Source organism: Aristolochia californica, unplaced genomic scaffold (assembly GCF_029961685.1).
Source record: "Aristolochia californica isolate CCGP_79_NKW_82.1479 unplaced genomic scaffold, dmAriCali1.0.hap1 SCAF_8, whole genome shotgun sequence".
Lineage (NCBI taxonomy): Eukaryota > Viridiplantae > Streptophyta > Magnoliopsida > Piperales > Aristolochiaceae > Aristolochia > Aristolochia californica.
The window spans coordinates 28,754,960-28,767,911 of record NW_027182279.1 but is presented as its reverse complement, the minus strand read 5'-3'; the positions used below and the strand labels follow the sequence as shown (position 1 = coordinate 28,767,911).

The 12,952-nt window shown below is 37.3% G+C and overlaps 1 pseudogene; it reads right to left on the bottom strand.

Annotated features, from left to right (window-relative positions):
* LOC137938385 (protein transport protein SEC23 D-like) overlaps nt 1-12,952 on the bottom strand; it is an 80,383-nt pseudogene that overhangs the window by 62,690 nt on the left and 4,741 nt on the right.

Genomic DNA, 12,952 nt, shown 5'->3' with positions numbered 1-12,952 from the left:
GGGGAAGATTTTACAAGTTATCCCCTGTTTGGAAGAAAATTGCCAAACTCTTACCTTGCTTCAAAGCCGCCGTCAAATGCTATATTGGAAGTGGTGAAAATACTCTTTTCTGGTCCGATTGGTGGATCGGGACTAGTTCCTTAGAGGAAAGTTATCCTCTTTTATTCCAGCTGTCAAGATCTCGAAGTTCAATGATTTCTGACCATTGGCAGTCCTCGGGTGGGTGGAATCTTCATCTCATACGGGCATTAAATGACTCTGAAACTGTTGAAGCAACTGGCCTGATCAATTTACTTTCTGGTGTGGCCTTAAAAAATTCTTCCGATATCCTCATCTGGACACCCAACAAACAAGGTATGTTCTCTTCAGCCTCAACGTACCATCATTTGATTTCCTACCATCCTCTTCACGCAGAACATCCTGTTACTTTTGCTTGGTCGCTCCCGATTCCTCCTCGCATCAAATTTTTCATCTGGACGGTATGTCTTAAAAAAATTTTAACTTCTGACGCTTTGCAAAGACGAGGCATTAATATTCCCAATCCAGAATGCCCATTCTGCAACACATCTCCTGAAACAGGAGATCATACGCTTTTGCATTGCGAATATGCTCATAAGATTTGGACCGAATTAATGGACAAGATCGGTTTATTATATTGCCCTTCGCAAGATTTGCTAAACACTATTTATACTTTGGTTAGCTCCCATCTTCCGAAGTTAGGGAAAATCTTAATATCTTGTTGTGTTGGACACATTGTGTGGAATTTATGGAAAGAAAGAAATAATCGCAAATTCAATCAGAAATCTATTCCTCGGAATATTCTCTGTGATCAGATAGTCAGTCAAGTTAGCTCTTGGGTTCTCCTTCGCAAAGAATTCTGTGATCTAAGAGCAACAAATATGAGGGAAAATTGGAGAAATGTTGCGAAAATGTCTCTTATTTCGAAGGCTCCTATTATGATAGAATGGACTAGGCCTCCTCCTGGACACTTTAAATTAAATTTTGATGGAAGTGCTTTCGGTTGTCCGGGCCCAGCCGGATTTGGTGGAGTAATTCACGATGATCAAGCAAATCTTCTCTACACTTATGCGGGTCCAATTGGAGTATCAGACTCTACTTGTGCGGAATTACATGGCTTGCTCAACGGGCTGAAACTCTTCAAAAAAAAAAAGGACGGTGCTCTCTTGATTGAAGGGGATTCTCAAGTTATTATAAATTGGTGCTCCAAGCCTTCAAAACCTCCTTGGCATCATTGGAAGATTTATGATGAAATCTGTAATTTAACTTCTGATTTATTATGTACTTGGAAACATGTACCAAGATCTGCTAATCATTTAGCCGATGTTCAAGCTAAAAAAGGCGTTACCCTCCAACATCTTGTTGTGGAGGAAATGTCTTTTTAGTTTCTTAGTTTGTATTTTATCTCTTTTGAATGCATTTACAACTCTTCTCAAAAAAAATATGTAGCTATAAGTTCCTATAATATTGCACAATAATCTCTTAAGGTATTATATAATAATCGTACGTATAAGTAATATATAGGTAATATTCGCAAAACAAATCTCAAAAACTGTTTTATTATCTTATTAATTAACAAAATATACATAAAAAGGTACAGCGGTGTTGTGACAACCGAGAGCAACGCTTGGCTCAACTGAGGCAGAGGCGTTTGTCAGGGCTTAGCCCTCACCCAGTAGTTTTCAGCCTTATATACCTTTCTGTAATAACGTCTTAAAATAAAGTAGTAAATATGAACAAAAACGAAAATACTCAACACACAATAAAAGCAGTAAGTATTAAGGTAACAAGAACGATGCCTAATATTATGAAAAGTATAAGCATGAAAGCAATCGTAAGAGAAGGAAAAGATAGTTGTAAAAACTTCCAGAAGGTAGTTCCTAAAACGCTTCTGTCTTTTAATGTTCTGTCAGACAGAACACTTAGCCAACACTTGCCCTAAAAGACAGAATATTAATTCTAAAGATAGTTGTAAAAAGGACGTTGCAAACAAGAAGTAAAGTGAACCATTGTTATGAAGAATAAAATTAAGACCTAAAATAAAGTCTACTTTGACTTTGAGATCTCTAACCCATGTTAAAGGTAAAGGATAAGATCCAGAACAAGTTGAACAATTGGTAAAGAACTGGATTTTGCCTTCATCAAAATAGGTTGTATATGGGTGATAGGTACCATCTACGTGTTGGCTAAACACTTATTTATTGGTTTTCTTAAGGAACTAAAGAGGAACTAATCTTCTATGGATAATACATTTGGTACAGCCGGAATCTACTAAAGCATCTAACACGAGGGATTGTTTGTTAGGGAAAATAATCTTTGCTCTAACAAGGATACTGGAAATAGATTTATCTTGGTTACATACGTAGGAAGTTTCTGGTTCTTCTAACCCTACAGTGATACCATCATAAGAATCTTTTTCTGTTGTATCTAATCTATGTTTGAGAAGAGTTATTTCTGCCTCACAGTTTTCTATTTTTCTGGCCATAATTTCCAATTTAGTATTGTATACCTCTTTCTAAGACAATCCCTCGCATATGAAACAATGGACCTTCTTTTTCTGTTTGTCCCCTCGTTTCTTCTCTTCCGGCCTAGCCTTGGCGTCCTTTGCCCATGACTTCTTCTCCCATTTCTCCTTCTTCTTAAAATTCGTTATACCATTGTTATTTTTCTTAGGCACTTTGTTAGCCGAATAATTCTTTCTCTCATATTTGGTTAACTTTTCAGCAGTAGATAAAGTTGAAGCTAATGTCTTTACTTCCCGTGGGCTGAGCAAGAATTGAGAAGACGGGAAATAAAGACATTAGCTTCAGCTTTATCTACTGCTGAAAAGTTAACCGAATATGAGAGAAAGAATGATTCGGCTAACAAAGTGTCTAAGGAAAATAACAATGGTAAAACGAATTTTAAGAAAAAGGAGCAAATCAAGGGATTTGAATGGAGGATCAAATTAAGGAGATTTGATAAGGGAGGATCTCTACTCTCATTGGACGGAAGCATGAGAGAAGGGAGGGGTTGAAGCCTATAAATACCAAGGCATTCAACCCTTGTAGATTCATTCAGCATAGACGAGAAGGAGAGTTTTTGTAGAGTGCTGGCCTTCCACCTTGGACGGCCACTCCTTGTAATCTTCTCTAGTATTAATACAAGGTTACTTTCTCTTCCTATTCCATTGTCTTTCTATCTTTTCATTGCTAGTGCTTCATTTGAGAGGAAGGAGTTTGCAACGTTGATCTAAGGGGTGAGAGGTTGTACTACCTTTGACGAATTGAAGGTAGGCTATCACGGGAGTTGGAGTTCCGCTAGCCTAAGTGAGTTTAGGCTCATCTGACCTCGTGACAAACTGGGTGGGGGGCCTTGTACCTACCTCGGCGGAGTCTCGAAATGACAGTGGAAGCGAATGCAGGCCACAAAAGCCAAACAACTCATAAAGGCCCGTCTTTGTAGTGAGTGCCAGATTTACAAAATGAAGCAGTGGGCGGAACTTAGAGCCGCAGTTTCTGAGCTTGAGCGAGCCCCAACTCTCTTTTCCATCAAAGCCGACGAGCAGTTGAAGGCTTTGGCTAATAGGTCTCAGTTTTCTGGAGGCTACGATCTGTGGTCGGAGAGGGATGAGACTCAGCTTTTTCATAACCAGGACTGGCTCCCTTCCGCGAGGTTTTTCCTTAAAGGGGCTATGCACAATGTCAAACCGTATGGTATTATTGACAGTGTTGGGTGCACCAGTTATTCAAAAATGACGGACGTTGAGAAAGATTTACCCAAGAAGAGGAATGGGACTAAAAGATCGATTCTCTTGTTTGGATGCCCATGAAAAATAAGAGAGAAAAAAAGAGAAATGTGGTTTCCCTTGTTTGGATGCGCAAGGAAAATGGAAAAGAAAAGAAAAGAGAGCATGCATATTACCAACCACTAGTAATATGCATGCTCAGATTTTTACGGAAGTTTCGTATTTCAGTCCTTCCTCAACCTATTTCCGCCATGTTCCATTTTCAGCGCTTTCAATCTCTTCATCGCACAACCGCATTTAGACATTGCTGACCTGGGCGTCGCAGACGAAAGTCACGGAATATATGTCAGCCACAGGTAAGCTCATTTCTCCCATTTGATCTCCTTCATCCTTAGTCTCTCCATGCAATGTAGTACAGAATTTATACAATACAAATTATTTGGAGATCCTTTATGAGTTATAGATCTAGTCATATTTCGTTTCTTAATAACTCTGATATGCAAGATTATCTCTATTTGTTTTCCATACTTTTAGGATTCTTTGAACTTAATATTAAATATGTATTTTATGGAAAGTTTTAAATGTAGGTTAAAGTTCAAACCCAACTCGAGCTTGAGCTCAAATTTGGTTAAAATTCTTGGGCTTGAGCTCGATTCCAATTTTAGTCTCAAAGCTAAGCTTGTGTTCGAACTCAAGTTCAAAGTATTCAAATCAAGCAAAGCTCGAACATATACAGGTTCGAGTTTGGCTAGGCTCGAACATATACAGGTTCGAGTTTGGGTAGGCTCAAGAGTGTGGGAAATGTATATAAAAGTCACATTTTGTATATAGGTCATGTTTTTATATAAGTCACATTGGCATAATATTATGCAGTGTTTATAAACAATTTTATGCAAAGTTTATAGACAATTTTATGCAGAGTTTATGTACAAAGGTCATGCCCAATTTTAAGTAAAATTTATGCATAATTTTATGCACAGTTTATTTGACTTGTATTTTATGCAAAGTTTTAAATGTAGGTTGGAGCTTGAACCCTGCTCAAGCTCAATTCCAATTTTAAGCTTAAGGCTGGGCTCGGCTCTAGCTTGAGTTTGAAGTATTTAAATCAAGCCCAGCTAAAACATATGCAGATTCAAACTCGGCTCGACTCGACTCGATGTCACCCCTAGGCACTGCACGTATAGGCTGGGCAGATACGGACTAGTGCCTGAACACCAAGGCATGGAGGCAAGTCAGATTAGTGGTAGCCAACTTTTTTTTTAATGATAATAAACTTATTTCAAAGAAAGGGAAGATACATCAAGGGAGACCTCCCCTAACAAAAAGAGATTGAAGGGGGGACCTAGGCACACAAATCAGCATCCGAAATGGCTGATCTTAGTATATGAGACGAAGTACAAGAAATGGTGGATACAATATCCAAAATATCAAGAAAAATCTGCCAGTGACGCCATGGGGGAAAGGATGAGGTGGAGCACCATCCGATGACGACCTTGGAGTCTCCCTCCATGATAAGGAGACACTAAAGCGATCCTTAAAAATACACATGCTGTGAAGGAGACCAGAGAGCTCAGCAATGGTCGAGTCAGCAATTCCGAGAGGGCCACAGTAAGAGAGTATGGCAGTGCCGCCCGGATCAAAAATCACCCCGCCAAAATCATCCAAACCCGGGTTCCCAAAGGCGCTACCATCAAAATTCAGCTTATAATGGTTCCTAAATGGTTTCTAGTCACGTGGGCCATGGGGTGTTAGCTGGGGCGGTTGTACATGAGGAGGCATGCGCCAAGAAGCACATGACCATTCGAAGGGGCATGTGGCCAGCAATTTCCCCAACTATATATAGGGGGGCTGGATGAGTGCCAATCAATTAGACATTGACATAGAGACTCAAAGGAGCGCTCGAATATCTTGTATGTAGACAGATTTGTGTAAATGAGAAAAGGTTTATTGTGTGCCAACTATTTGTATGCAAGGGAGGCTGACTAGTGTGGGTTATCCCAAGGACGCAACTAGGCCGACACAGGTAAAAGTAAATTCCACTTTCCACTGCATAACTGAACCCGTGCAACACCTAAGCTCTAACATTACAAGCATGATCTTTTCACAGTATGGCACCCCATGAATGAATGAGCAGGCCAAATCGCCTCACCAAAATCGATTTAAAAAAAAATGATCCCTATTAAAAAGCCCTAGGTATAAAAGCTACAGACCAGACTCTCTCTCTCTCTCTCTCTCTCTCTGAATATATATATATATATATACATATAATTCTTTAGGGTATATTATCTCATCTGTTTCTAATTCTATATTGACTAGGTCAGTATTTTCACTAGAGATTGATTCCGTATCTTCTATATTCTTTTGTTCATAGCTATTAAATCTAATATTTATGTTACCTTTAGTATCTGTGTACATGATACTTTCTTCAGGACTGATTATTTTTTCTTCTATAAATTTAAGGTTCCATTCTAATCCTGCTAAAATGTCTGGAGAATATTTAATAGGCTTAATTAATTTTATTCCTTTGTTTCCTATTAAATTAACTACATCGTCTATTTTAACCTTGAACCTAGTAGTGCTAGAACAAGTACACCTTCCTAAGAATTCAATACACAATAAAAGATTGTTTCCTACGAAGGATTCATATCCTTTTGTCTGAATACCTATTTTGATATATTTTCTAAAATCTTGTAGTCCAAAAAGGAAGTCTGGGGAGCAATAAAATATTCCTCCATTTTGATTCATATCTACCTCAATGATTCCTAACATTGCCTTTTTAGGGTCTGCCCATCTATCATCGTAGATACTAAGTAAGGTTTTAGTTCCTAGATATTTTCGTCCTAATCCTTTTACCCCTATTACAATCAGACCTAAATGAATCCTTTTACCCCTATTTCTTTAAAGGCTTGTTCTGCTATTAAGTTAATGTTAACAGAATCTTGTCCTACACAACTAATCTGGATTTCTCGGTAATGTCTAAATAATCCGGTATTAAAGTTTAATGGTCCTGTTCTATATAATTGTTTGGGGTTAAGAAGGTTTAATTAATTCTTGCTAAATATAGTAATGTCTTGATCTATATCTATTATTTCGTCTAATTGTATATCTCTTTGGTCTACACTTCTCCTACATGTTATTTTGTCTATTATATTAAGATTTCTAGAAGAACTTCCAATTTCCAAGGTAAATCCTTCACCTTGTATCTAATCCTATTTTTGTAATAACGTCTTAAAATAAAGTAGTAAATATGAACAAAAACGAAAAATTCTCAACACACAATAAAAGCAATAAGTATTAAGGTAACAAAAACGATGCCAAATATTATGAAAAGTATAAGCATGAAAGCAATCGCAACAGAAGGAAAAGATAGTTGTAAAAACTTCCAGAAAGTAGTTCCTAAAACGCTTCTGTCTTTTAATGTTCTGTCAGAACACTTAGCCAGAAGGTAGTTCCTAAAACACTATTGTCTTTTAATGTTCAGTCAAAACACTTAGCCTCCCTCCCTCCCTCCCTCCCTCCCTGTAGATACCAATTCGGAGGGGTACTACTTTAATCTGCTTTAATATGGAGTATTTAGAGGTGAATTATTTGGGGTTCTTCTAATTACTTGTCTTCTAGGTATAACTATTTGCCTAGGAGTCTCTACAAATCTTCTGTACGAATATAAAGATAAGGTAAAACAGATAAAACTAAAGATAACTAAATTACAGAAGACTATTGTTAAAGCAATAAAGATAAAAATCATGTATCTACGGATCTATCTATGATTCTGGCTAAAATATTAAGGAATAAGAATATATCAGATGCTAAAAGATTATCTACTTGTCCTGGGAGAAATATAAAATATCCAAATAATTCTAATGTTATTATTACCAAGAACAATATGTAGCTATAAGTTCCTATGATATTGCACAATAATCTCTTCAGGTATTATATAATAATCCTAAGTATAAGTAATATATTGGTAATATTCGCAAAACAAATCTCAAAAACTGTTTTATTATCTTATTAATTAACCAAATATACATAAAAAAGGTACAGCGGCATTGTGACAACCGAGAGCAACGCTTGGCTCAACTGAGGCAGAGGCGTTTGTCAGGGCTTAGCCCTCACCCAAAAGTTTTTAGCCTTATATACCTTTCTGTAATAATGTCTTAAAATAAAGTAGTAAATATGAACAAAAACGAAAATACTCAACACAAAATAAAAGCAGTAAGTATTAAGGTAACAAGAACGATGCCTAATATTATGAAAAGTATAAGCATGAAAGCAATCATAAGAGAAGGAAAAGATAGTTGTAAAAACTTCCAGAAGGTAGTTGCTAAAACGCTTCTGTCCCTATTATTATGAAAAGTATAAGCATGAAAGCAATTGTAAGAGAAGGAAAAGATAGTTCTAAAAACTTCCAGAAGGTAGTTCCTAAAACGCTTCTGTCTTCTAATGTTCTGTCAGACAGAACACTTAGCCTCCCTCCCTCCCGAGGGGTACTACTTTAATCTGCTTTAATCTGATGTATTTAGAGGTGAATTATTTGGGGTTCTTCTAATTACTTGTCTTCTAGGTATAAATATTTGCCATGGAGCCTCTACAAATCTTCTGTATGAATAAAAAGATAAGGTAAAAAAGACAAAACTAAAGATAACTAAATTACAGAAGACTACTGTTAAAGCCATAAAGATAAAAATCATGTATCCAAGGTTCTATCTATGATTCAGGCTAAAATATTAAGGAAAAAGAATATATCAGAGGCTAAAAGATTATCTAATTGTTCTGGGAGAAATATAAAATATCCAAATAATTCTAATGCTATTATTACCAAGAACAATATGTAGCTATAAGTTCCTATAATATTGCACAATAATCTCTTAAGGTATTATATAATAATCCTACGTATAAGTAATATATAGGTAATATTCGCAAAACAAATCTCAAAAACTGTTTTATTATCTTATTAATTAACCAAATATACATAAAAAGGTACAGCGGTGTTGTGACCACCAAGAGCAACGCTTGGGTCAACTGAGGCAGAGGCGTTTGTCAGGGCTTAGCCCTCACCCAGTAGTTTCCTGCCTTATATACCTTTCTGTAATAACGTCTTAAAATAAAGTAGTAAATATAAACAAAAACGAAAATACTCAACACACAATAAAAGCAATAAGTATTAAGGTAACAAGAACGATGCCTAATATTATGAAAAGTATAAGCATGAAAGCAATCGGAAGAGAAGGAAAAGATAGCTGTAAAAACTTCCAGAAGGTAGTTCCTAAAACGCTTCTGTCTTTTAATGTTCTGTCAGAACACTTAGCCAAAAGGTAGTTCCTAAAACGCTTCTGACTTTTAATGTTCTGTCAGAACACTTAGCCTCCCTCCCTCCCTCCCTCCCTCAAGATAACAATTCGGAGGGGTACTACTTTAATCTGCTTTAATCTGGAGTATTTAGAGGTGAATTATTTGGGGTTCTTCTAATTGCTTGTCCTTTAGGTATAAATATTTGCCTTGGAGTCTCTACAAATCTTCAGTATGAATATAAAGATAAGGTAAAACAGACAAAACTAAAGTTAACTAAATTACAGAACACTATTGTTAAAGCTATAAAGATAAAAATCATGTACCTAAGGTTCTATCTATGATTCTGGCAAAAATATTAAGGAATAAGAATATATCAGAGGCTAAAAGATTATCTAATTGTTCTGGGAGAAATATAAAATATCCAAATAATTCTAATGCTATTATTACCAAGAATAATATGTAGCTATAAGTTCCTATGATATTGCACAATAATCTCTTAAGGTATTATATAATAATCCTAAGTATAAGTAATATATAGGTAATATTCGCAAAACAAATCTCAAAAACTGTTTTATTATCTTATTAATTAACCAAATATACATAAAAACTGTTGTATATGGGTGATAGATACCATCTACCTGTTGGCTAAACACTTATTTATTGGTTTTCTTAAGGAACTGAAGAGGAACTAATCTTCTATGGATAATACATTTGGTACAGCCGGAATCTACTAAAGCATCTAACACGAGGGACTGTTTGTTAGGGAAAATAATCTTTGCTCTAACAAGGATACTGGAAATAGATTTATCTTGGTTACATACGTAGGAAGTTTCTGGTTCTTCTAACCCTACAGTGATACCATCATAAGAATCTTTTTCTATTTTATCTAATCTATGTTTGAGAAGAGTTATTTCTGCCTCACAATTTTCTATTTTTCTGGCCATAATTTCCAATTTAGTATTGTATACCTCTTTCTAAGACAATCCCTCGCATATGAAACAATGGACCTTCTTTTTCTGTTTGTCCCCTCGTTTCTTCTCTTCCGACCTAGCCTTGGCGTCCTTTGCCCATGACTTCTTCTCCCCTTTCTCCTTCTTCTTAAAATTCGTTATACCATTGTTATTTTTCTTAGGCACTTTGTTAGCCGAATAATTCTTTCTCTCATATTCGGTTAACTTTTTAGCAGTAGATAAAGTTGAAGCTAATGTCTTTACTTCCCGTGGGCTGAGCAAGAATTGAGAAGACGGAAAGTAAAGACATTAGCTTCAGCTTTATCTACTGCTGAAAAGTTAACCGAATATGAGAGAAAGAATAATTCGGCTAACAAAGTGTCTAAGGAAAATAACAATGGTAAAACGAATTTTAAGAAAAAGGAGCAAATCAAGGGATTTGAATGGAGGATCAAATTAAGGAGATTTGATAAGGGAGGAGCTCTGCTCTCATTGGACGGAAGCATGAGAGAAGGGAGGGGTTGAAGCCTATAAATACCAAGGCATTCAACCCTTGTAGATTCATTCAGCATAGACGAGAAAGAGAGTTTTTGTAGAGTGCTGGCCTTCCACCTTGGACGGCCACTCCTTGTAATCTTCTCTAGTATTAATACAAGGTTACTTTCTCTTCCTATTCCATTGTCTTTCTATCTTTTCATTCCTAGTGCTTCATTTGAGAGGAAGGAGTTTGCAACGTTGATCTAAGGGGTGAGAGGTTGTACTACCTTTGACAAATTGAAGGTAGGCCATCACGGGAGTTGGAGTTCCGCTAGCCTAAGTGAGTTTAGGCTCATCTGACCTCGTGACAAACTGGGTGGGGGGCCTTGTACCTACCTCGGCGGAGTCTCGAAATGACAGTGGAAGCGGATGCAGGCCACAAAAGCCAAACAACTCGTAAAGGCCCGTCTTTGCCGTGAGTGCCAGATTTACAAAATGAAGCAGTGGGCGGAACTTAGAGCCGCAGTTTCTGAGCTTGAGCGAGCCCCAACTCTCTTTTCCATCAAAGCCGACGAGCAGTTGAAGGCTTTGGCTAACAGGTCTCAGTTTTCTGGAGGCTACGATCTGTGGTTGGAGAGGGATGAGACTCAGCTTTTTCATAACCAGGACTGGCTCCCTTCCGCGAGGTTTTTCCCTAAAGGGGCTATGCACAATGTCAAACCGTATGGTATTATTGACAGTGTTGGGCGCACCAGTTATTCAAAAATGACGGACGTTGAGAAAGATTTACCCAAGAAGAGGAATGGGACTAAAAGATCGATTCTCTTGTTTGGATGCCCATGAAAAATAAGAGAGAAAAAAAGAGAAATGTGGTTTCTCTTGTTTGGATGCACAAGGAAAATGGAAAAGAAAATAAAAGAGAGCATGCATATTACCAACCACTAGTAATATGCATGCTCAGATTTTTACAGAAGTTTCGTATTTCAGTCCTTCCTCAACCAATTTCTGCCATGTTTCATCTTCAGCGCTTTCAAACTCTTCATCGCACAACCGCATTTAGACATTGCTGACCTGGGCGTTGCAGACGAAAGTCACGGAATATATGTCAGCCACAGGTAAGCTCATTTCTCCCATTTGATCTCCTTCATCCTTATTCTCTCCATGCAATGTAGTATAGAATTTATGCAATACAAATTATTTGGAGATCCTTTATGAGTTATAGATCTAGTCATATTTCGTTTCTTAATAACTCTGATATGCAAGATTATCTCTATTTGTTTTCCATACATTTAGGATTCTTTGAACTTAATATTAAATATGTATTTTATGGAAAGTTTTAAATGTAGGTTAAAGTTCAAACCCGACTCGAGCTTGAGCTCAAATTTGGTTAAAATTCTTGGGCTTGAGCTCGATTCCAATTTTAGTCTCAAAGCTAAACTTGAGCTCGAACTCAAGTTCAAAGTATTCAAATCAAGCAAAGCTCGAACATATACAGGTTCGAGTTTGGGTAGGCTCAAGAGAGTGGGAAATGTATATAAAAGTCACATTTTGTATATAGGTCATGTTTTTATATAAGTCACATTGGCATAATATTATGCAGTGTTTATAAACAATTTTATGCAGAGTTTATAGACAATTTTATGCAGAGTTTATGTACAAAGGTCATGCCCAATTTTAAGTAAAATTTATGCATAATTTTATGCACAGTTTATTTGACTTGTATTTTATGCAAAGTTTTAAATGTAGGTTGGAGCTTGAACCCTGCTCAAGCTCAATTCCAATTTTAAGCTTAAGGCTGGGCTCGGCTCTAGCTTGAGTTCGAAGTATTTAAATCAAGCTCAGCTTGAACATATGCAGATTCAAACTCAGCTCGACTCGACTTGATGCCACCCCTAGGCACTGCACGTATAGGCTGGGCACATACAGGCTAGTGCCTGAACACCAAGGCATGGAGGCAAGTCAGATTAGTGGCAGCCAACTTTTTTTTTAATGATGATAAACTTATTTTAAAGAAAGGGAAGATACATCAAGGGAGACCTCCCCTAACAATAAGAGATTGAAGGGGGGACCTAGGCACACAAATCAGCAACCGAAATGGCTGATCTAAGTATATGAGACGAAGTACAAGAAATGGTGGATACAATATCCAAAATATCAAGAAAAATCTGCCAGTGACGCCACGGGGGGAAGGATGAGGTGGAGCACCATCCGATGACGACCTTGGAGTCTCCCTCCATGATAAGGAGACCACTAAAGCTATCATTAAAAATACACAAGCCGTGAAGGAGACCAGAGAGCTCAGCAATGGTCGAGTCAGCAATTCCGAGAGGGCCACAGTAAGAGAGTATGGCTATGCCGCCCGGATCAAAAATCACCCCTCCAAAATCATCCAAACCCGGGTTCCCAAAGGCGCTACCATCAAAATTCAGCTTATAATGGTTCCTAAACGGTTTCTAGTCACGTGGGCCATAGGGTGTTAGCTGGGGCGGTT